This window comes from Ursus americanus, chromosome 3, assembly GCF_024610735.1.
Source record: "Ursus americanus isolate L20-20 chromosome 3, mUrsAme1.1.p, whole genome shotgun sequence".
NCBI lineage: Eukaryota > Metazoa > Chordata > Mammalia > Carnivora > Ursidae > Ursus > Ursus americanus.
The window spans coordinates 9829295-9855446 of NC_142129.1; the positions used below are offsets into that span (position 1 = coordinate 9829295).

The window sequence follows — 26152 nt, forward strand, 5'->3', positions numbered from 1 at the left end:
TTTTAATACAGTTGTTTCAAGAAGGAAAAAAAAATGCCCGTTACTTTCACATGTGAATGGAAGTCCAGGTTTCCTACTCAGCTTCCACTGATATACTGAGGTGGCAGGCAGAGGACCATCATTACTGCTGGGCAAAGAGTAAGAGTTTAGACCCCCCACTAGGCCTCTGTCAATACCACTCCTTTGTTACTGCTCTTGACACTGCTTCCAGTGATGTTGTGTGAATGGGGATCATTACTTCCAAAATGTGGGGAAAGTCCCACTTTTTCAGTCAGCCTCCTTGATACCACCCTAGCTGGGGATAAGAGGGGTGTTTTATTACTGTTGGATGGGGATAGAATCCAGGCTTTCCACATGACTCAAGTGACACCATGAGGGATTGTTTTTATCTGTGTTTCTTGGTTTTTCCAAGTTGCCAGCTTCTCTAGCACCCAGTCTTGTTTATGCGTGTTATAAAGAAATCCCAGGAAAATAATCACGTATCATTTCTCAAGGGTCAAAATTCCTAGCCTTTCTGCCTTCTTTCCACTTTTCAAATTCCTTTTAGGTTTCCTCTGTATTTAAAACCTATGTAAACCCAGGAAGAAAATATGTGTGTCACCAGGGGTTTTAGCTGTAGTCATCAGGAGAAACAGAAACACATCTACTCCAAGAGTATAATTTCTCATAAAGTAGATCTTAACTACCTCACTAAAGAACCCTCGTGGGTGTAGGAAAGAAAGAAAATAAGTAAAGTTTTAAACTCTGAATTTTATTTAGGATAACTTGAAAAATTTTGTGGTCCAGCTAATATAATACTCTAAGGATGAATATAAATGTTTGCATTTAATTTTATATATGTGTATATATAATTTATATATACAGAGATACATATATGTGTGTGTGTATTATATATATATCTGTATCTGTATCTATATATCTATAGCTATCTATTTGTGTATATCTCCAGTAAAACACTTCTGCTGACTATTTTATTCAAAGAAAAACCATTAGGAGAAGGCAAACAAAAAAATTCTGGTCATTTGCAACATCTGTCAGCTTTCAATTTTGTTCTGTCAAGAAATGCTTGATGCAGAAATCCCTTTTGAGAATTTTACTTTCGTCTTATTTTAAGCTTGTGGTCTTGGAAGCTCTGACATTTCTTTACACAATTGATTTCACGCTAACGTTTCTTTTGTCTTCTGGAATATCATCTTTTTCCTTAGTTTCTCTTTCAGCACAGGATCTAATCTTTACCATTTCTTCTTCTCCTGATGTTTTACTTTTTGCTTTCGTATTGCCTGCTTCATTGCATCTACTAAAGCAGCTATTTGAGGCTAATAAAGCCTTTTTCTCATCCTGAAAGACCAGTTCCCATTGTTCTCTTGGTCCGGTTGCATCCGGAAGCCCCACAACAGGTCCACCTGAATTGATATCAAGGTATTTTCCATAGACAGATTTCAGTGTAATTCAGGAATCAGGCAGGATGACAGCTGTAAACTGCTCTGAAGGACTAGGGCCCTCCTCACCTTCTTTATGTGGTGCTCCCAGTGTAAAAAGTCCATTGTCAAGTGCATGTATGTAGGTTCCTTTATCCATTTCAATTGCTATGGTCCCTGAAATTTCACCAAAGTTTGTTATGGTCCAACAGATTAGGACAATGCCAAGTTGTGTTTCTTCATCTTTTTTTCTCTTCTTTTTACTCTTTTTCTTCTTACTCTTAGCCTTGGTTCCCTTGAACATGAGTTTGGTGGAATTCATACAGGAGTATTCAGCCTTGGTTCTGGTTATACTCTGTATGAAAAGGCAGGAGCTGACTAAGGGCAAAATGCCTCCACTGGAGTAAAAGCAGATAAAGGAGGCCCCGAAATGAAGAAAGAGCACAGATTCCCTGAAAGAGCAAGCAGTAGCAGGAGTGAACATGTCCCTCCTAAGTCCCTGGTGTCTCTCACCCTGCATTTAATTGTATTTTTTAAAGTCTATTTTATTTTTCAAAACTTCTTTCCAAAGCTCTCCTCACCTTCCCTTAGTAAGACCCTCTCTCAGGAGCACTTGGGTGGCTCAGTTGTTTAAGCGTCTGACTCTTGATCTCCCCTCAGGTCTTGATCTCAGGGTCATGAGTTTAATCCCTTACACAAAGAAAAAAATAATAAGAAATAAGACCTTGTCTCAAAACAATATTTTGTTGGTAGTATTTGAGTTATTAATAATTGTTGGTTGTTAAACCAGAATTGCCATTACTCTTACGGACCATTATCTACAACATTTCTGATTCAGATAATCCAAATAAAGACCAATATAACCCATATCCAATGCCACCCTTTATCCTTCGTGAATAATCAGGGAAAGAAGGAAGTCCTATGATGAATCTGTGGTGCAGTGACTCCTGATTTGAGGAGAGCATTCCCAGAATACCTCTTAAAATTATATTTATGTATTTTTATTTGCCAGATAAATATGAAATTCACAGTTGGTGAGAGGTGTGTGTGTGTGTATGGCTTAATATTAGAAAAGTTGTATTTAAAAGGGAAATGGAAAAAAATCCCATGTAATGCTAGAAAATAATGTATTCCAATTTTTAGGGTCTTGGGACTTACTTAAAATGAACAGTGTCGAGGGCCTGAACCATATCATTCCTATTTTACACATTCTGCTGGAAGACCACAATTTAAGTAGGCTACCATGTTTCACTAGAAGCAAAGTTGGAATTCTCCGCATGAGCCTGTGTGAAAGTTTCTCTTAGGAGTAACCTAGAAAGAAGATATTTGACTAATGGAAATCAGCATCTTCAACATTGTTAGGTAGTCTCAAATTAGATTCCAAAGTAAGTATAGCAATTCAGTTTCCAAAGTACCATATAAAATTTTCTTTGATTGATATCCAGACTGTTTTACATCAATAGTCTTCAATTTTGGTCAATATGGTAGGCATGAAATAGTATATCACTTTCTAAAAAAAATTGCATTTGTCTACTTTTGAGATTGAGTATTTTTCATTTATGTATAAACCATTTCAGTTTTTATGTAATTTCCCTTTCTGCATGATTTTCCAATTTTTCAATTGACTTTTAATGATTTGTCATTTCTTTAAATGTATTATAATCCTGAAATGATCATTTTAAGTAATATATGTTAAAATTGTCTTCTCGCAGTGTGTAATTTATCTCTCTACTTTGAATATGAAGGGTTTTTTTTCCTGAGTTTTTCAGTGTATCCACATTTATTAATGTTTTCCTTAGTCTTTGTGTTTCCTTTTTATCTTTAAAATACCTTTTTTTAAAAAAAAAAGTCAGGCCATAAGACATTTTCCTGTACTTAAAAAAAAAAAAAAATTGGAGCTTTGTTTTTCCCCTTAGGTTTCTAATTCATTTACAAATTATTTTTATATGTGGTATGAACCTGAGGCTTTAGAAGTGATAGTAGTTTCCTATTTTTGCATGACAAGTTACCACAAACCTATCTTAAGACACTACCCATTTATTGCACACTTCTGTAGGTCAAAAGTCTGAGTGGACACTACTGGGTGCTCTACCTAATTTCTCGTAAGTTTGAGATCCAAGTGTCACTGGAATAGCCTACTTTTGGAGGCTTTGGGAAGGAATCTACTTTCAAGCTTCTTTAGGTTATTTGGCAGAATTAAGCACAGTCTGTTGTAGGACTAGGTCTTAATTTTCTTGTTGGATGTCAACTAAGATCATTCTCAGCTTCTAGAACCCGCTCATGTCCTTTCCATATAACCTCCTCCATCTTTAAACCAGCAATGAAATATTTTTCCCTCTCTTTTTCTCTCTCATAATCTCCTCCTTGAACTTAGATTTCTCTGACTTCTTTCTTTATCAGCCTGAGAAAACACTACTTTTGAAGGACTCACCTGATTAGGCTTGGTTCACCTGGATAATCTGATCATGTGGTCAATTGATTAGTAACTGTACTTACATCTGCAAAATATCTTTTATCATATAGGATATACTAATCATGGATGTAATAACAGAGTGGAGATCATGGGTCAATCTTAGAACTCTGCTTACCACAGAGGTGTTCTGTGGGATGAGTTTGTTACCCAGTTATTTTAGATTTTCTTCATGCCTTTTGTTTGAGTCTTCCATTTAGAGAGCTGAGAGAGAGAGAGAGAGAGAGAGAGGCTCAGACCACATGCTTCCTAAAATCATTAGAATAATCACTAAAATCATCTTTTTAAATTCTGTATTTTAACTTTGTAATATAGTCGAGAATAAAATACAGTATTTTTGCACATAGTTTTTACCCCAATTATAAAAACTTCTATATATACATGTCTATTTTTAATGTATTTAACTTAATTGACAAAAAATTATAAGGTATATATTCTGTTCTGTTGAAGAGACTTAGGTCACTTTCATGAATATGCATTCCATATTGAATTTAAGGCAGTAACTTAATTATGACCATGTTGATAGGATAGGAAAAAGAACAGATGTATGGGTGTATTTAGCATTTTCAGAAACTAAAGTTCTGCAGGAAGCATTAACTTTTTCTCATTTTTAATTCTAACAAATGCAGCCAAGTAGATTTTTGTAATGGACTCACATACTCCAGAGCTCCTTAATTACTGTTTTGGTTTCACATAAAGTGAACCTTACATGTAAGAGTGACCTTGGGAGAGTTGCCCTGACCATGTATCCACAAATCTTTGATTTAATAGAAGTAATTGAAATAAGTGAGCTGTGTTTTACTTTCCAATTGAATTATGTGGCTTTTGATTGAAAGATGGGGGCATATATATATATAGATAGATAGATAGCTATCGATAGCTAGATACAGATATAGGTATATATCTGCATTTTTTTTTTCTTTCTTTGTTCTCAAGTCCACTCTTTCTTCAGAGCTGGGCCCTCGAGATCAACAAGCCAATGTAATCATTTCATTTCAAATGTAAATCAGTGAAACCTATCAAGATAAAATATCTTGACTAAATTTACATTCGCTTGAGTCTCAAATCTAGGCGGTGTGGCTCAGCCTTGTCTTTTGTGACGTTGTGCTAGCTCGCCAAGTTGTTGAACTTTGTAACTGTGGTTATATAGCACAAATTATTTGAGGGTTATAAATCATGTGTAAGTTCTAGGATACAGAATGGCTGAATATTTGGAGCAAAAAAATGTCATGTTAAGAAAAATCATCCAAGAAAAATCATGTTGGAACCTGATTTCTCTTTTATGTGAATGGAAAGTAAGTCTGTGTTTAAATTCTGTTTATTTCAACCTTTTCTTTAGATATTGAATCCAAGCTCAGTTAAATTTTAATGGAATATGACAATGACACAGCTATGCCTTTTCCATTCTAGACTTTCCTTTTCATAGATTTGATATTTTTATATCTCTGACATTTCAAGCTATGGGGTGTTTTATATACTTTATTCGTAAAATTACTGCAAACAAATGTAATCCAGTCTTTGTTGGAAAAAGATGTCTTTTCTTCGGGAGCACCTGGGCAACTTGCTTTTGTTTGGTTTACGTGGGAGATGATGTTGTCACCTTTTAGGGTGTTGCAACCTTTACTCCATAACTCCGTTTATCCTGCAAATTTCTGACCCCGTCATTATCCTCACCTTCACAATCTCATCTCTTAAATATGGTCATAAATCAGGTTTCTCATTACATTTTCTCCTGCTTCAGTCAGCACTAGAAGTGAGCACTTTGACTTAACAATATTGAAAAGCCATTAAAAATACCATGTTGGTGTGTGTTAACATACAATTAGCCCCACTTAGAGCCAGGGCTAAATTACTACCCAATTAGTATGGGTAAGGGGGGCTGATGGATGATGAGATTCAAGAGCTACTGTAACCCCATCCACCAGTTACTGATTTGTCCTTCTAGAATAGTTTAATGGAGGATTGTACACTCACCACAATGAATGTGAAAGTGGTGTTAAAAACAGGTTGGGAACTAGAAGCTGGGAGGCTCTATGAAGGCTGTTATGATATAGTTACATGGGGTCAAACCTGAGCTAAAGAATTAGAACTAAGAATGGAAAAGACTCTTTTTAGAGAAAATATAAGCAAGTCTTGATGATTAAATAGATAAGAGAAATGAGGGAAACAGAAAAGCAAAAGACAAGTATGCTGTTCTGTTCTAGGAAACTCTGAAACAAGTTTGGGTTGGAGAGGAGAGGCTGATTTAAGATAATACCAGTTAGACATGATGGTGTGAAAGAAAATCATATTAACCTCTAATCACTTAGGAAAAACATCAGAAATAGGTTCTTTTAAAATAAGCTGTACGAGACACAGAAACAGAATTGAATAATATACATACATAATAATTTAAAAGAAGATAATATAGCTTTATTTTTATTTATTTTTATTTTATTTTTTTTAAAGATTTTATTTATCTATTCGACAGAGATAGAGACAGCCAGCAATAGAGAGAACACAAGCAGGGGGAGTGGGAGAGGAAGAAGCAGGCTCATAGCAGAGGAGCCTGATGTGGGGCTCGATCCCATAACGCTGGGATCATGCCCTGAGCTGAAGGCAGACGCTTAACCCTTGTGCCACCCAGGCACCCCTTCTTTTATTTTTTTTAAAATTTTATTATGATAGGTTAGTCACCATACAGTACATCATTAGTTTTTGATGTAGTGTTCCATGATTCATTGTTTGTGTATAACACCCAGTGCTCCATGCAATACGTGCCCTTCTTAATACCCTTTACTGGGCTAGCCCATCCCTCCACTCCCCTCCCCTCTAAAACCCTCAGTTTATTTCCGGAGTTCATAGTCTCTTGCAGTTCATTTCCGTGTCTGTTTACCGCCTCCCTTCATTTTCCCCTTCCTTCTCCATAAATCTCCCTGCTATTCCTTATGTTCCGCAAATGAGTGAAACCATACGATAGTTGTCTTTTCTCTGCTTGACTTATTTCATTTAGCGTAATCTCCTCCAGTCCCATCCATGTTGATGCAAATGTTCAACATCTTGACAACTAAGGAAAAGATACCAGAAGATTTAAAAAAAATAAGAGAAGTTCCTACATGATTGTCCTCACTCACCCAATTCCAGCCACATAGGCTTCCTTGATCTTCTCTGTTTACACCATGGTTGCTTTTACCACAGGGCCTTTGCACTGGCTTTTCCCTGTACTTGGCTTATTCTCCTGGATACCCACATGGCTAACACACTCACTGCCTACAAGTTTGTGTCCAAATGAACCTTCTTGGAGTTGTCTTACTATCTTTTTAAAAATTGCAGCCTGTGCCCCCCAATATTGAACTCTCAATCCTACTCTAATTTTTTTATAGTACTTGACATCCTCTGACATACAACTTAACTAATTATGTTTTGGGGCATTGTCTGCCTAGTCTCCTAGAAGTCAAACTTCACTCTTTGAGGATTTCTGTTTTGGTCACTGAATTTTTTTTTTTAAAGATTTTATTTATTCGACAGAGATAGAGACAGCCAGCGAGAGAGGGAACACAAGCAGGGGCAGTGGGAGAGGAAGAAGCAGGCTCATAGCGGAGGAGCCTGATGCGGGGATTGATCCCAGAATGCTGGGATCACGCCCTGAGCCAAAGGCAGATGCTTAACGACTGCGCCACCCAGGCACCCCTTGGTCACTGAATATTAAGTTGCCATAAGCAAATGGTAGATGCCATGTATACATATATATATTAATAGTAAAGTTAATCAATAGCTGAACAATTCAATCACTACATAATAGTATAATAAGATTTCCTTAAAGGAGAATGATACCCAGTACTTATAAAAACTCATGCTGGTTTGGTAGCAGTATTTGGTTTTTATACTGTATAAGTAGAAAGGTAATTGTTCATTTTTCTTTTTTTAATTTTTATTTTATTTTTTATTTTTTATAATATTTTTATTATATTGTTAGTCACCATACAGTACATATTTCTTGAGTCATAAACATCATAAACATAATCCAAAGGCTTTATTTACCTCACTGTTTTGAGTTGTGAGGTATTCTGATAGAAATATCTATTGAACGTCTGGAATTTTAACCTTGAGCTCAGTACTGATCTTATACCAAGAAAAATTACATTTCTATCACTATTTGGAAAACAATGACACATTAAAGAACACATCCTTTCATTTCTTTAAACATCACATTTATTCAGTAGCTATCTATTAAGTGTCTACATGTTGTAGACACTGGGCTGCACACTGATGGACAAACAGGTGTTGGACAAACATGACTATGATCCATGTCATCAGTGATGTTGTGGATAAAGAGCTATTAGGTAAATAGTAAAAACTATTTTAAAATTATAGATGTGACAAGTGCTATGGAGAGATACATGTTACTATGAAAAAATATTAAATATAGCTAATTTTTGATGTATAAGTTTAAATTTATTTTAGATATTATGATACAGATGATATGCTGTTAGCAAACTGCTTCAATACATAAATCCCAAGATAATACTTTGTGTGTGGATCTCTGTGTGTCCTAGTGTGTGTTCATGTGTTTGTGTGTGTGGACCCTTTCAGTGCTTGATTCTTGGGCTCACCCAGTCTTCTCTTTCCTATTAAATCATCCCCTTGCTATGAAACACAAAAGTAATACAGAAGCTTTTCTTTGCTTATTGACAGAAGAGTTACAAAATTGAATGTATCATTTGTTTTTATTTCTAGTTCATTCTAAATCAGACCCTTTTTATGTAATACCCAAAGTGGTTTTTTGTTTTTGGTTTCATGTAACTTGTCCTGCTTCATAAGTACTCTGTGGGAACGTGGACTCACTTAATTGCAGAAAATGATTTTCAGAATGTAATACAGGGAGCTTTTGTAAGATTAGGGTAAATTATTTTTCAGTCATTCACTGTTTAATGTACATAGGTAAGCAACACAGTAATTTTCATAACCATTTAAATTTGTTTCTCTGTTTCCCTCTACTTCTTTATGTTGTACCCTCACCATTATTTGTGCTGTCCTTTTCATCTTCTATGCAAAGCTCATCATTAAAATAGTAAAAACCAGTACGATAATTTTGTATGGATAACGAAGGCAAAATTAAATCTCTATTACTCTGAGAAACGTTCTTCATAATATTAAATATTCTATATTCCATTTTGACAAGACAATAAATCACATTACAAAATCTGTTTTCAGATGAGGAGTAACTTGACCTAGAGGATGAAAACATCCATGTTTTTGCTATTCGTTGGCTCTTCTGCGATATTTCTTTTATTGGTAGGAGAATGCTCAGTGTCCATTCAGATTTCATCATTAGTCTCAAGGGAAAGATTAACCTATGGTTGGATCATATATTTAAATCATGTGAAATGGGATGTACACTACAAGGAAAATTAATAAGCCATATTTAAGAAAATATATTTATTATCTTCCTTAAATTTTTAAATTTTCCAACTGAAAAGTTGATGCAAATAATCAATGTTTGTTGTACCAAAAAAAGTTACTTTTCTCTAAAAATCAGGAAATTTATTAGTTTTTTAAATCATAGAAAGTTGAATTACAAAGGAAGTGAGATCCACGACTTCCTCCCCAAATTATCAACTGCCAGTTCTCCCTATGACTTCAGATATATTTGGTCATTGTAGAAATACTTGATTATATAAGGAATAAAATATTCTTCTACTTAAAAGTTTGATTTGCTTTCTAAACTAAGCCAAGCAAAATAAAATCAAATAATCTTAATTCTTTTATAAATAAATACATTAAAGTCATATCTTCGTTTTAGATAGAATTCAAATGAAAGGTATAGCCATAATTTGGTCAGATTTTTAATAAATTACTGTAGTCATACACTGTTTAAAATTAGATATCAGTGGGATATTTTCTGAATCTCAAAACATTCATTCTAAATAAATCTTAGTTTTAAATAAAAGTTCTACATCAAGATAGAAGAGATAATTTACCCCAAAGTCTTTTTTGGAAATCTAAAAAAGTTATTTTTGTTTCTCATTCTTTATTTTATCTAACTTTGAGGATAGAATTCTAAAGCCCAAACAATCTATTCCTGGACCTTTTCAGATCTACCTCAAGCCAAAATGCATTTACAACATTCTGAGAATTCTTTTCTCACAAAATAGGACTATATTTTCAAGGTCAGAGAACTTCAGATAAAGTGTTGAGCTCTGAGCCTCTTGTCTAAAAAATGCAATGCCAAAACTCAAATTTATGCATTTGCTCCCATAATCCATGAAATTTATAGAAAACATGGTATATATTTTTCCTAGAGCATAGCATTTTTCTGATCTAGGTATTTATAAGTGATATGGTGGAATGGGATGTTTTTAAAGCGTGTGCTTATAGTTAAATGAAGTTTTTATTTAACTCAAACATCTTTTCTATAGGTTTTTATATATATAAAATTTTAAATAAAAGAATATAATATATGACAGAATTTGTAAGGAATAGTACACAGGTTCGGGAATATGGAGGGCAGGGCAGTGTATACAGCAAATGATTTTAGAACAATGTTACAAAGATAGGTTGTTAACTTACTGCTGATAGTAAGCCAAGTCCTTTCCACAACCAGTGATGGTATTTTTTATGTAGGAGGAAATCCCATAAAGATGTGAGGAGTAGAGAAAGCAGGAGAAAGTGGCAGGAAAGTCTGAAAAATCAGTAAAGGGTCATTGAGAAGTAGGTATAATGCTATGGACAATAGGGGTTTAATCCTACTGGGGTTCTCGAAGAAGCTTTGTGGAATAAGTCTCAAAATTGTCTTCCTGGGTTTACTTCCACAAAGAATGGGGAAAGCTGGTAAGACCAGTCACTTCTGTCCTCACAACAAGAAAAAGCTGGATTAAAAGTAATAAATTTTCTTCAGATTATCGAAGAGCAGAGGTTTCAGGGCAAGCAAGTAGCCTGGATTCTTTGGGGAAAAAAACTAGCTCCTCCAAAGAGCAATGGAACACCAACATGGGATCACCTTGGCAGAGCACGAGCCAAATGGACACCAAGCACCACATGATTGGATGAAAATGTAGCCACAATACTTAAAAAGGTGCTAAACATTGAGTGTGGGCTAGGGGGAGAGAATAGAACCCTTGTGAGCTTCAGACACAAAAGGAGTTAGGATGCATTTGCAGGCTTTCTTCATAGATCTCTACTGGCTGCTTAGGACGATGGTTAGGGGAGAGGCAGGCACTGAAGAAAGCCTCCCTCAATGGTACAGACCTGAAGGATAAAAGTTGCTGACATTGAAGGAAGAAAAATGGCCCAGAAGGACAATTATACTCTACAGAACAAACATTTTAAGCTACTGGAGAAGGGCATCAGTCTTTGTGAGCACATGTGAAGATACTCTGTGGCTAAAGGAGAGGAACTAAAGACAAAACAAATCCAAAAAAAGTTTGCCACTGGCCGAGGGGAGGAAAATGTAGAGATTCCCTACTTTTGAAGAAAAGATAAGAAATCCTCTCCTACATAAGAATGGCCAAAAAAGGCAGAATCTGGCTTCCATGAGGGTAAGAGTAGCATCACTGTGAAAGCCACATGCCTGAGACCCAACCTAGACTCCACTGGCACCTAACTCCACTGGTATGGTAACAAAACACTGAGTAATAGGCAGCCACGGTCTGCCACTGGGAGAGGGACACATACATGGAGCTTTCCTCTGAGGGGGACCAGTGAACAGGGAAGTTTGAAACTTAAACATGGAACAGCATCATTGAAGAACATCCCTACAGCAACCACACCGCCATTCTAACCACAGACAATGCTGGAAAAAACTTGAAGTAGATGCATAGAAGTTAACTAGATTAACAACAAATATGAAAACCACAACTCCGGGAGAGGTTGATTGAAAAAAACAAACTAAAAACGTAGCACAGGAACAGGTATGTTCATTTTCAGGCAGAAACGCTATATAATTCTGTCTTCCTGTTTTTCACATGATGACCAGAACTTAGTAAAAAATTTGAGACAAACACAAAAGCAAGAGAATAAACACCACACTGTCAGGAGACAGAACAATAAACATAAACTGAAAGAGCCAGATGCTGACCCTATCAGATGAGGGTGTTAAAATAACAATGCTTAATATGTAAAGGTGTCTAGGGTAAAAGATAGATGTTCTTCATAAATATCAGGAGTGAGATGGAAAGTACGAGAAAGAATCAATGGAAACACTAACAACAATAATAAAGACAACAGGCAGAAAGACAGAATGGCTCTGGCAGGCTCGTCAGTAGACTTGAAACAACCTAGGAAATGACACAAAATGAAAAGACAACAGCGACAAAACCCAGAATATCCCAAAGCTATTAGGCAATATGAAACTGCAGTTGGAATCCTACATGAACCTGGAGGGTATTACACCAAGTGAAATAAGCCAGACCTAAAAAGACATACTGCATGATTTCACTTCTATGTAGAATTAAAATAGTTGCACTCCTAGAAGCACTAAGCTTAATGGTAGTTGCCAGCAGATTGGGGATGAGGAAAATTGGGAGACATTTATTTAATGGGACAAAGTTTCAGTTTTAAAAGATGAATAATAGGTCTGGAATTCTAATATACAGCATGGTGACTACAATTAACAATACTATATTGTAGACTTGAAATTTGCTAAGAGGGTAGATATGAAGTGCTCTCACCAAAAAAAAAAAAAAAAAAAAATGTGAGGTGATGGAAATATTAGCTTGATTGGGGTGATCATTTCACAATGTCTACATATACAAAAATATCAAGTATATAACTTAAGTATGTATGATTTCTATCTGTCAACTATACCCCAGTAAATTTGAAAAAAAAATTTTGAAGTCAGAAGAAAAAAAATATGTAGAGAGAAATAAGGATTAGAATTAATGCCTTTTCTTTTCAGGAGCCATGGAAACCCAAAGACAATGAAGTTGTATCTTAAAATTCTTGGGGGAAAAATAGTTCAGCCCAGAAGTCTTTACCCAGAAAAAGCTCCTCTTAGGAAGGAAGGCAAAATGAAGTTTTTGTTGAGAAATTCTTTTGGGGAGGTATTTTGTAATATCTAAAAAACTATGTATGCATTTGTCTTTTGATAATCTAGGACTGAAAAGATATATAAATTTATTATATTTTGAATACTGAGAGCCACTATCAGAAGAATTAGAATTAGGGAAAGGGAAGAAAATTAAATGAAGCTTGAGGTATTGAACTGGAATTGGAGTTATTGGTATGAACTCATGGTGTTGGGTATAGATACAGAGAGAGAGAAGTGTAGATGTCTTGTAGTAACAAATGTATATTTCCTACCTCTGTTTGCTGAGAAACTTGGAAGCAAAGAAGGTTAGAAGCAATAGCACTTAGCAGCATGGAGGGCATGTAGTTCCCAGATACCTGTTTCTAAACACTATTGTTTTAGATACAGTTAAGCAGGGCTCTTCAGTGAAATAACTTTCCTTAGAAATTCCACTAGTTTTGGGGTGCCTGGATGGCTCAGTCACTGAAGCCTCTGACTATGGATTTCAGCTCAGGTCGTGATCTCAGGGTTGTGAGGTCAAACCCACGTTGGGCTCTGCACTGAGCTTGGAGCCTGCTTAAGATTCTCTCTCCTTCTCCCTCTCCCTCTCCCCATTCTCCCACTCATACTCTCTCTCTTTTTCTCTCTCAAAAAAATTCCACTAGTTTAAAAAGTGCATTTGTTTTTTTGTTCAAATTGCTCAAAGCGGGGGCGCCTGGGTGGCGCAGTCGTTGAGCGTCTGCCTTAGGCTCAGGGCATGATCCCGACGTTGTGGGATCGAGCCCCACATAAGGTTCCTCCGCTATGAGCCTGCTTCTTCCTCTCCCACTCTCCCTGCTTGTGTTCCCTCTCTTGCTGGCTGTCTCTGTCAAATAAATAAATAAAATCTTTAAACAAAAAAACATAAAAACAAATTGCTCAAAGGGTATATGCTTTGATGTATAATTAATAATTTCTTTATATATGGACTGAAAGACAAAGTATTCACAAAGAAGAAAGCAATATTAAGTGATATTATGTCCATTTATTTATTTTATAAGTGTATATGTTCAAGCTGGAAGTAGTGTTTGAAAACATAGATATTAAATTTTTGTCACAAACTTCTCAGCATCTTTTCTTCAAGCAATTTGAAATTACCATATGTTGTAAAATCATCTTGTAAAAAAAAATGACATTAGATGAAACCAGTCATTTGAAAATAATATGAAATGAACCCTCCAAAGTACAAGTATATATTGAATATATACTTGGTTTTATTATTTTGTAGACTGATCAATCCATTCCAACATGAAACCCAGAACCTACAACATGAATCTTTTCAGAACCATCAAATCTAGTAAAACCTCATTTTTTTTGAACATTGATTACCATCCTTGATTTGCACAAGAGTGACTACCATTCATTATCATGGAGAGAGCCACCAAATATGCTAATCTTTATTCATACCCTCTCAAAAAACATAATAGACTCAAAGGTTTGATTTTGTGTTACAGTTAAATTTATCTCTAATTTTTTATTATGTTAATTTAACCACCATACAGTACATCATTAGTTTTTGATGAAGTGTAACTATAATTTTTAATCTAAAATTTTCAAACCTAAAATTCATGAATAATGGGAATTTTGAAAATGTCTTTCTATTCTTGCTTGGTTTTGCATGACAAATATATTTTGTAATAAAACATTTTAATACACTTTTTAGGTTGTATTTCTACAAGCTAGATCACTCACTCATTTTCAACAAAAATGTAGTCAGTGATTCAGGTCTTAGACTTAAAACCATTGTCTTTATTTTTTCCTGGATTTACATGAATTTTATGAACATATGCTTGAAAATTAATTATAAAGTGATTGAGCCAGAACGTAAATTGACACAGCATTCAAAGAATGCGTATCCTTGCTACCTTGCACGTAGTAGGTAACTTTATTTCCTTGAGTCCCATGGATTCTAGACTCTTGAATATTAAAAAGGGATCCTTCTATCTTCTAGATTTTGCTACCCTGAAAGAATATCATACATGGTATGATAAACTTTCTCTTGCCAAAATCAGTTGGGAGTTACAAGGGTATTAAAGTACAGAACTAGATGAAAGAAGAAATTCAGATACACAGGCAGGTTTACATCAGAGGATAGCGTAACAATATATATTATCAGGAACCACTGGGGTGGTCTGTACAGTAGCAGGGATGGGTATTAATGAATAATGTACTATCTGTGACTAAAACCACAGGTCTTCTCACACCTGAACAAGATTTTGTGATGATGTATATCTTTACTAAACCTCTTTTTCTGCCATTGTTCTCAGTAGTGTTCCCAAGGAGCTGTCCTTTTGTGCAATGTAACCCTGGCCTTAGTTGACCAACACACAGGAGAAGAGTCTTAAGAACGTCTGACACCTGGTTCTAGTAGTTCCTAAGGGGTCTTCATCACGGACTTTCCTGTAGCTGTCCTGTTGTATCTCACTAAGATTACAGTAATTTCTCCCTTTTTCCAGGGATTCTTTCTACCTGAGTCAGTTAGCTTTTGCTGCTTAACAAGTACCACAAAACCTGCCTTAAAACAACATTTCGTTATTGCTTAAGAGTCCGTGCATCAGCTGGGTAAGCCTGCTGATGGAACGTTAGGTAGGCACACTGATGTTGGCTGCCCTTGCTTCCACATCTTTGTAGTCATGTACCAGACCAGCTAATGCCTAGATAGACTGGGACAACTTCTGGCAGATGCCTTTTCTGTGCACCGTATGGTTTCTCTACCTCCAGAAAACTGGTCCAAGCTTGTTCAAATGGCAGCCGGAAGGTGTCTAGGAGAAGGAAAGGAAGAGAACAGGACCACCTGAAGTATAGGCTTGGGACTTACACACTGTTCCATCTGCCACCATTCTTTTGGCAAAGGAAGTCACAAAGCCAACCCAGATTCAAGGGATGGAGAAATAAATTTCAGCTTATTTTTTTTTTAAGTGCGCTCCACACCCAGCATGAAGCCCAATGCAGATTTGAACCATGACCCTGAGATCAAGAGTTGGACACTTAACTGGCTGAGCCACCTAGTGCCCCAAATTCCAATTCTTGATGGAAAGAACTGCAAAGTCACAATTTAAAGGAGCATAATCTGAAGAATGGTGGAGAATTATGGCTATTTTTGCAATCTACCACATTGTCAACTGCAATCTAACTTATCTTAACTAATGTAAAGTCCTCATTATGAAGAGAACTTTGTCCTAAAACAGAAGAATCTTGCAGTAGGGCTCAGGTTCACTTTAGAATGCTTCTTATACAACAGTGAGAATTTACTAACCCCTTGTTTAATAAGATTATTGGATGATGATATAAGCCCTCTTTGTAGAAAATTTTTTGCTAAGATAAATTATTAAAAGTAGTACAGATTTTAAATTTGAGGTGATGGTATTGCTGGTTAATTGAACTTTACCAAATTATTCTGGGCTGTGAGAAAGGCAATTTTTGTCCTTCTATTGTTACCAATATTGAGAGCAATATGAAACTTTTTAACAGGCTGCTTAAACCATAATATGCAAGGAAAGCAAGAACTGTTAAACTTGAGGGTATTAAATGCATGAAGCACAGATGGACTGAGTAGATGAGGGAATTACAGAATTAGTACATGATTAGTCAACTGGGGAAGATAACAGTGAAGATATCTTCTACATTATAATGTCCTATCACCATAAAGAGAAGATAAAACACCAAATATAATAGATTTGAATACTGTTTAGATCTATTGCAATACTGATTGCCATTTTGACGATAGTGATGCAGACAAGAGGTCAGAGAGAGTTGAATTATTTTTAATCTGAATTATTTTACATAGTCCTTATCCGTAACAACATAAAATACTCTTCTTTGCTATAAAAGATGACTGAAGGGACACCTGGGTGGCTCAGTCAGTTAAGCATCTCCCTTCAGCTCAGGTCATGATCCCAGAGTCCTGGGATCGAGTTCTGTATTGGGCTCCTTGCTCGGTGGGGAGCCTGCTTCTCCCTCTGCCTGCTGCTCCCCCTGCTTGTACACTTGCTCTCTCTTTTGACAAATAAATAAAATCGTAATTTTTTTTTTCAAAAAAAGATGACTGCAAAATCATACCAATCATCAAGAAACATTAACAAGTCCTTATAGAGGACACTTTGCTGAGTGGGCCAATCAAGAGTCTTTCTGAAATGAATTCTGGTCAAGACCTAAGTATTTCTGGGACTGAGACCTTCGCCCTCCTCACTCTGCCAACATTTCTGAAAGTTGGTGCTTCTCTTGCCTTTGTCTGTTCTCCTGGGACTCGGTGGAAGTTTTCATTGGTGAGTAGATGCGTACTAATTTTTTCTCCTTAGTCTTTGGCTGCTAATTTTCAGGAAAAGTAGGGAATATTAGCAGTAACAGAACCTATTTGCCAACATCTCTTCCTATTCAGTATAAAACATAATTTTAAGCAAGTCCTCATGAGAAAATGTTGCAGATCATAAAATAGTTTGGACACATGGCTGTGACCATATTAAAAAACCTCAGGGCACCAGGTCTATTCCAGCTCATCTTCCACCTACAAGAGGCAGGGAAACAGTCCAGCCCATCAGGAAAAACAATCAGGTGAATTGATACTTATTTTTAAAAAATAATAAGATATCAAATTTGTCTAATTTGCCCCATTTTAATGTAATTTAAAATTATGAAAATGATTATTACTGATGAGAATGTCATATTTCATGAATTAGTAGTTTCCCATTTTGGAATATAGTAGACATCATTAGTTTGCCGATTTTTACACATTCGGAATACTATTAGTGTATTATAAATTGTAGTTAGCGTATAAACATGAATATCTTGATCACCCATGAGTTTACATAGTTATTTGTATAGTCAGCACCTGGGATTACATCTTACATTTAGTATGTGTTCCGTTAAAAAATGTAGTGCCTTTCACTGAGTACGAATAACAAGATTGAGATCATCAAGAAAATAAATGCCTTGGACACATAACTGTAACTGTGTTACAGAAAAGCTTCACAAGACACCAGGTCTAATTCACCTCATCCTGTGACCTACAGGAGGAAGGAAAAGTACTTGGATAAATACTAATCATAATTTACTTTGAGCTTTTCTTGGTAAGATCAAACGGTCATTTCCTGGTTATCAGTCACTTAAGTTCTAGTTCTGATTTGGTAACATGCAAGATGAGTTTACTATTGAAATAGATTTACTTTTAAAAAGTAATAAATCTATCAAAAATTTTATGGTTTTTTTCCCTCTGGTCAGGTGGAAAGACACATCTTTTTATCAAAATTTAATTTATCCATTTTAGAGAGCAAGAGAGAACATGGTGGGAGGTGGGCCAAAGGGAGATGGAGAGAATCTCAAGCTGACTCCACACTGAGTTGGGAGCCCAACATGGGGCTCAGTCCCACAACCCTGAGATCAGGACCTGAGCCAAAATCAAGAGTTGATGCTTAATTAACTATGCCACCAAGGAACCCCAGAAGGACACATCTTAGTAGCTCTATGACTACACACTATAATTTCAAAAAGTTAAAAAAAAAAAAAAAAACTAGGGAAAAATGTGGGTTTGTTTTCCCCATTGAATATGGAACAGTGGCTGAATGAGAAAACAATTAGCTTATTGTTATACTAAAAAAGAAAATGAGACATCAAGTTATTCCTGGTAACTGTATTTTTGAATGTTCAAACAAAAAATCTTTTAAATATGAGCACAAGATGCACAATCATGTGTACATGCAGTAGTATTATCTGATGAGTTCAGGATTGACAACCCTTTAAGGAACTTTCAAAGAATGGGAATGGATGTTCTCAACTAATTGCTTTTACATTTTTTAAAAAAGGGTGGAGATTAAAATTCCAAATACTTCACCCCTTACTTCAAAGCTGATTAAAACCGTTCTCCATTCATTGTGAAAAATGGAGAAAGTAGGGTAAATATAACCTCATTTATGGCAAAGGTGCTTAAAGATTTTTCTATATAACCTGCTAAGTTTTCTCTCCTGTAATGTTCTCCCCCACCCCTCGCTTTATTGAGATATAATTGACAAAATCTGCATATATTTAATGTATACAGTGTAATGAGTTTGGACATACGCATATACTGGTGGAACCATCACCACCATCAAAGTACTAGACCTAGCCATCACATCCAGAAGTTTCTTTATGACCCTTTGATTTTGTTTTTGTTTGCTTGTTAACACTTAAATAGGACCTACTCTCTCAATTTTTTAAGTGCAAATATAGTATTGTTAACTATAGATACTATTTTATACAACAGATCTTTAGAACTTGTTCAGGGTATATAGTCAAAAAAATTGAAATCAGGATTGTGAAGATACAGAATGGTGATCGCCAGGGGCTGGAGGAAGTGGGAAATGGGGAGTTGCTGTGCAACTGATGCCAGATGACTAAGCTGTTGAATTCACTCTATTCAAGCTTTGACTCTGATCACCAAACTGAAATTATTTTTGTCAGAGTTGCTAAATCCAATGTTTAGCTCTCAGCCCTCTCCTTAATTGGTCTGTCAGTTAATGTAATATAGTTGATTAGTCGCTCCTTCTTGAAACTCTTGCTAATTTTGGTTCTTGGTGAATACATTTTATTGGTGTTTCATAAATCTCACTGACTGACTTCTTAATCTCTTTTTCCGGGACTTCCTCCTCTTTTCAAATTCTAAGTGTGGTAGTATTTCGTCCAATCTAAACGAAATCTCTTAAGTGAGAGACTCATGGCTTTACCACCATGTGTATGCTGAAAAACCCAAATATTTTATTGAAATATAATTAACATACAGTATTATATAAGTTCATTGTACAATGTAGTGATTGGACAATTCTGTGTATTGCTCAGTGCTCACCATGGTAAGTACAGTCACCATCTATCACCAAACATTATTACAATATTGCAGACTATATTCCCTGTGCTGTACTTTTCATCCCTATGACTTAACTATATTATACGTAGAAATTCGTATCTATTAATTCTCTTTATCTGTTGTGCCTTCCCCTCTGATGACCACCAGTTCTTTGTATCTAAGAGTCTGGTTTTTTGTTTGTTTCTTTGTTCATTTGTTTTTTAAATTCCACGTATAAGTGAAATCACATGGCATTTGTCGGTCTTTGATTTATTTCACTTAGCATTATACTCCTTAGATCCATCCATCTTGTTGCAGATGGGAAGAATTCATTATTTTTTATGGCTAAGTAATATTCCATTCTCTCTATATACAACCCATCTTCTTTATCCATTCATCTATCAGTGGCCACTTGGATTGCTTCTGCATCTTGGCTATTGTAAATAATGCTGCAATAAACATAGAGGTGCATGTATCTCTTTGAATTAGCATTTTCATTTTCTTTGGGTAAATACTCAGCAGTGGAATCACTAGATCATATGGTATTTCTGTGTTTAACTTTATGAGTAACCTCCATACTGTTTTCCATAGTGGTTTCACCAATTTATATTCCCTTCAATAGTGCAGTCGCATTCCTTTTTCTCCATATCCATGCCAAAACTTGTTATTTCTTATCTTTCTGATTCTTATACAACTCAACACCAAAAGAACAAAACAATTAAGAAGAGATGAATAGACATTTTTCCAAAAAAGAGAGATGGCAAACAGACAACGTGAAAAGATTCTCAACATCACTTATCAGGGAAATGCAAATTAAAACCACAATGAAAAATCACCTTACACCTGTCAGAATAAAAACTCCAAATTTTATACTTTATTCTCCACTAAACTTCAGTCTTCTATAACTCTCTACCTACACTACATGATACGTATATGCGAATGTCCTCTTAAACTTCACACAGCTAAAATTGACTAATTTTCCTTTATGGTAGTCTATATAGGAGTTGATGATCCTTGGATTGTTACTACAGGTATAGCGGGAGTCTGATCACATTCTGGATGTATTTTGAAGACAAAGCCAACAGAATTTGCTAAAGGTTAAGATGCTGTGGAGACAGAGAATTAAATGAGCAAAAACATGTTTTATATATTTCTTGCCTGAGCAGTGAATGGGAGTCTCACCGATGTGAAGTTTTAAGGGAGGTGGATATATGGGATGATGTCAGTTCTAAATTCATCAGACAGTATGAATCCTATGAATCGATGCTTATATAAGATTGCGTATATTGCACTTAAAGGTAATACATGCATTAAATCATGCAGAAATATTTGGTAAGGGCTTACCTGGAGATAGAGCAATGAACAAAAACACAGTTTGCTGTCATGGCGCTTAGATTTTAATGAGGGGGGAGGCAGTAAAACAAAGATAAACAAGGTAGTAAGATAAACGTAGATAAATAGTAATAGATTTACTCTAATAGGTTTAAGATATTTAAGATCCCTGAATACTATGAAATGAGGTGGTAACTTGACAGGTTGAGAAGGGGCATCACTTTAGATAAGGTGATTAGGGAGAGCCTTTCTTCAGAGATGACAGACACAGATCTGGGAATAGCATGTTCCAAGCAGGTTTGAGGTCTGCTGTCTAAATAGGTGACAGCCACGATAAATCCTGGAGAGCAAGGGTTAGGAATTTTGTTCCCAGTGAAATGGGAAGCCACTAGAGGGTTTCATGCAGGAGGGTTACAATTGTATTTTGAGGGTTTCATGCAGGAGGGTTACAATTGTATTTTGATTTGACCAGTAATGATGTTACATGTATGTGGTTTAAGGGGGTCAGGAATGGCAGCAAGGAGAAAATTTGGGGACAGTGTGACACTTGTAGATATGACAGTGACTTGGACTAGTGTCCACTGGCCAAATTTCAATGCCCACAAATCTTCGTATGTGGTATTCTAACAGTGACCAATGCATATTTCTGGAGCTTTAAAGATTTTTGAGAAAGACTTACTTTGCTTTATGTTATGTCTTCAGGAAGTATTTGTTGAACATCTACTTTGTGCTGGCATCATAGTCCTTTTTAGTCACTTTTAAAAGATTTAGGAATACCACAACTGGCAAGTTTTGATCATAAAAAGAACATTTTTTGTTTTGTTTTGTTTTTAACTCATCTAAGCTTCTGCGCAATAGGCATTACCTAATCAATCCTTCCCTCAGATAACCGGTAAGAGCCAGACACAAGTTAGGTGTTTTTCTTTTCCTGACATAAGCTCAATTATTTTCTCTTAGTATTTAAAGAATAAAAATGGTTGTGCCCTCTTACATTAGTGGCAAATAATTCATTTCTGTAACTATTTCATGGGTAGTTTGTGCTGTTGTGTTGGAGAAGCAAACATATATGCTAGCTCTAGGAACCAATTAAAGTTATTGTGAATTCTTCGAGAGTGGGATTTAGAGTATAAATGTATAAAGAAGCAAACAATATTTGTTTCTCCAATCCATCGCTAACTGATTTCAAAGCTGTGGACAGAATGTTATAGAACAAGAGGAAAGGCAGAAGAAAAATTTGAAGAATCAAGGTAACTGCGTTTTAGTTGCTAGGATTTGATAAATTGCACATAGTTTCTATTACACTGCTGTTTTGGTTTGCAATCTAATACAAAATAGGCAATTTTACCAAAATATAAATTCTATTTGATAACTTTTATTTGTAATGGAAATGGAAATCATATCATTCATTGTTGATACAGTTTTGCATTATATTAAGGCTTTGGGTTCTTTTATTTCCCCTATTCCATTATGTCCAACACAGAAGTCATCGATTACTCTCACCATTTTTATTCTAACTCCCACTAACTTAATTCAAGCTCTCATCTCATCTCACTGAGGTATTGTCCTACCCTTCTTACTAAGAGTCCATCTTCCATACCGCTTCCAGAAGAAACTGTATTGAGAGTAACAGTAGGTATAGAATGGTTCCCCAAAGACGTCCATGTCCCAGTTTCCAGAGCCTGTAAATATATCCATGGCAAGAGAGAGTGAAGGTTGCAAATGGAATTAAGTTTGCTAGTCAGCAGACCTTGATATGGGGAGGTTAATCTGGATTATCCAGGCAGGTCCAAAGTAGTCACAGGGTTCTTATAAGTGGAACAGAGAGGCAGGATAGAATGTCGGAGTGATGTGATGTAAGAAAGACTCTTCCAGACCTCGATGGTTTTGAATAAGAAAGGGGGCCATAAACCAAGGGATGTGGTCAGCCTCTAGAAGCTGGAAAATGCAAGGATACCAGTATTTTCCTAGAGCCTCCAAAAGGAAAGCAGACCTGCAGATACCTTGATTTTAGCTGTTAGAAATCCACTTTGGATTTCTGACTTCCGGAACTGTATGATTATAGATGTTGTTTCAAACTACCAAGTTTGTGGCAAGTTCTTAGAGTAGCCATAGGAAACTAGATGCCACACCCTAATTTAAAATCTTCTAGTGGTTCCTCCTTGCACGTCAAATAAAGTCTGTAGTGTGCTAGTAAATGTTTAACAACTAGATCCCTGGGATAAAAGCCCCTGTGTGTAGTGTTTGCCAATTTCAGTGTTATAACTGCTCAAACCATATATAGTCTGTTTCAGGCTACCAACCTGACCTAACTGAAATTCAGGTTGGAAAGACAAAGATATACACAGAATGGTGTCATACAAACTGATGTGAGCACATCACTGGACAGATTCCATCCCCAAAGATGTGGCTTTTAGACTATCCTTAATCTCACTTCTGAGTCTCAATTGCAGTTCATGCACCTTTCCCTGGTTTCTTTCATGTTGTTGGCATATACTGGCCTTTTCCCTGGGAGAGCTCCTTTCATCTGTCTACTAGAACTGCACTCATTATTTACAAATCAACAAAGGGAATGCCTGCTTTGTGAAGCCTTCCCTACCCATTTTACCTCCAACCTCATTAAATTCCCCTGCAGCATAGACTACGGCTGACTTTTTTTCCTGATGCTGAAAGTAACTTGAACGTTCTTTTACTGCAGAATCTATCCCGAATTGTAGCGATTTATTTTAGCTTTCTGCCCCAAGTCTGAGACTCCAGGAAGTACAGATATTTCTGTTTTTCTAAACTTAATATGCTAACCTACACGTAAGCCCATAATAAATATGTGGAGATGTTTTTTGGAGAAAAGAAGTTAGTGTTATGGAAGGACTAAGCCGTGGGAATAAAAGCACAGCATAAGGAATATACTCAGTAGTATGGTGATGAATGAGGACAGATGGTTGCTACACTTGTGAGGATAGAATAATGTATAAACTTGGTGAATCACTGTTGTACACCTGAAATTAATGTAACTTTGTGTCAGCTATATTTTTAAAAAGTACCAAGAAAAGAAATGAATGTGCATTAAGCTCACATTCTTAATATCCATAAGAGGCGCATAAAGGATGTGTTCCAGTTGAAGCAGAAGTAAAGAAAGTGAGAGAATTAAGACAGATTGAGTATGAATGGAATAATCTTGGTAAATGAACAAAGGTTAAGCCCCTAATTTCTTTCTTTTTTTTTTTTTTTAAAGATTTTATTTATTTATTCGATAGAGACAGAGACAGCCAGCGAGAGAGGGAACACAAGCAGGGGGAGTGGGAGAGGAAGAAGCAGGCTCATAGCGGAAGAGCCTGATGTGGGGCTCGATCCCATAACGCCGGGATCACGCCCTGAGCTGAAGGCAGACGCTTAACCGCTGTGCCACCCAGGCGCCCCCAAGCCCCTAATTTCTTAATATTCTCTTTAGTACTTGGCGTTGTGCTGGCAATGCGGGGCCATCAGCGCCTGCCCCGGGCACTCTGGGAGATCAAATATAAACCAGCTCACTGAAAATGACAAATCCTCAGGTTAGATTTCTAAAGGAGGAAAAAAAATAGCTTTATGGTCTTTACAGGGGCCAAATTAAAAAAAAATAGATAAAAAGAGTAAGAATTAAACATCTGTAATTGGAGCAAATAAAGAAAGCCACTATAATATCATAATATAAAATCTGAGGGGAAGAATAGTAATTAAGTAAAAGAACAGCAGAAAATGTTCAAACACTGCACAAAAGTTGATGTATCAGTCATGTACTTATAAACAAATCAGCTAACAAGATAGAATCAACCTGTAAAGTGAAAAGTATTGATTTTATTAGAATGCATTGGGAGATTTACAAATAATTTGGAAAAGTTGAGTTTATCTGTTTGGCAGTCTTGTAGGTCAAGAAGCAAAAAGGAGCGGGAAAAGAAACAAATTATTCCAGTTCCGATAATAAGTGGGTAGTTATAAGAGTGGGCCCTTCCACTACGAAAACCAGATATCCCATATAAAACATTTGAAAGATAATAATTTTTAGGAAAAACTTTGATAACCTAGCAAAAATGTAGGGTCTTATTGTACCATTTACTGACGTGCACATGTGTGTTGTATCAAGGACATATTATTAAGTATGTTGATTAGTTTATAATTTTATCCTATGTGTACCAATTTTTTTTTTTTTTTTTTTTTTAGTATTAATCAGCATGTGCTTAAGAGTTCGTAGATGACATTATTCAGCTAGAGTCTGGAGCTTCATGAGAAATAACATTATAAAAGAAGGATCTATTATGAAATGCAAGAGTCCACAAAATCTATTTTATTATCTCTAATATCTTTTAAGTACCTAGATTTCTGATATTGAAATCAATTTTGCTGTTTGATAACATGTAGCACTGGTAGTCCGTAGTGATTTGAGGTGGGGAGGAAGCTTGTTGGCTGAGGTCAGTGGCCTATTTCCAAGTGACGTATGTGTCCCACTCAAAAGGTGCATCCACATGGCAAAGAATTATAGATAGTGACTATGACATCTCCCACTGTTCATTGCTTTGTTTTGATTGACTTTTCTGGAATACTTGTGATAAGGATCCTGGTCTCTGGTGTGTTTGGAGATGGAATTTTTTTTAAAATGAGTCCATGGCCCATATCTGAGTCTGTCTTTTTTAGCTCAAAAATTATTTACAGCTCACCAGGTGCTCTTACAAGAACTGTAAGAATAGTGAATCATTTGAGCCTCTTAATACCTTCCAATAATGGTGTCCTCAATTGATAAATGAGAAACCTAGGCAGAGAGAGGTAGAGTAAGTAGGTAACTCTCCCTGAGTCACTCTGCTAAGTGGCAGAGCTGGAATATGAATCTGTATAGTCCCTCTCTATGCTTTGTCCATTTACAGTCTATGCTGATGAATCAGTTCATTTTACAAACAGAACAATGATGTTAATTGCATGATAGAAAATGAACGTAAGTTAGCCAGGACATTTCCTCAGTCAGTGTATTTTTTGTTGCAAGTACCAGAAATCCACATTTACCGGAAAAAACAAGGAGAGAAATGTGTTCAAGGGTCTAACGAAATTTATCTGGTCCCAGAGCACAATTTCCA

At 36.0% G+C, this 26152-nt stretch overlaps 1 protein-coding gene and 1 pseudogene across 2 annotated transcripts in view; one reads left to right on the forward strand and one right to left on the reverse strand.

The window, feature by feature from the left end:
• LOC148110331 (uncharacterized) overlaps window positions 1-26152 on the forward strand; it is a 227371-nt gene that overhangs the window by 26496 nt on the left and 174723 nt on the right. The gene's annotated exons all lie outside the window — the stretch shown is intronic.
• LOC123789636 (protein FRG1 pseudogene) lies at window positions 1019-1749 on the reverse strand (annotated as a pseudogene).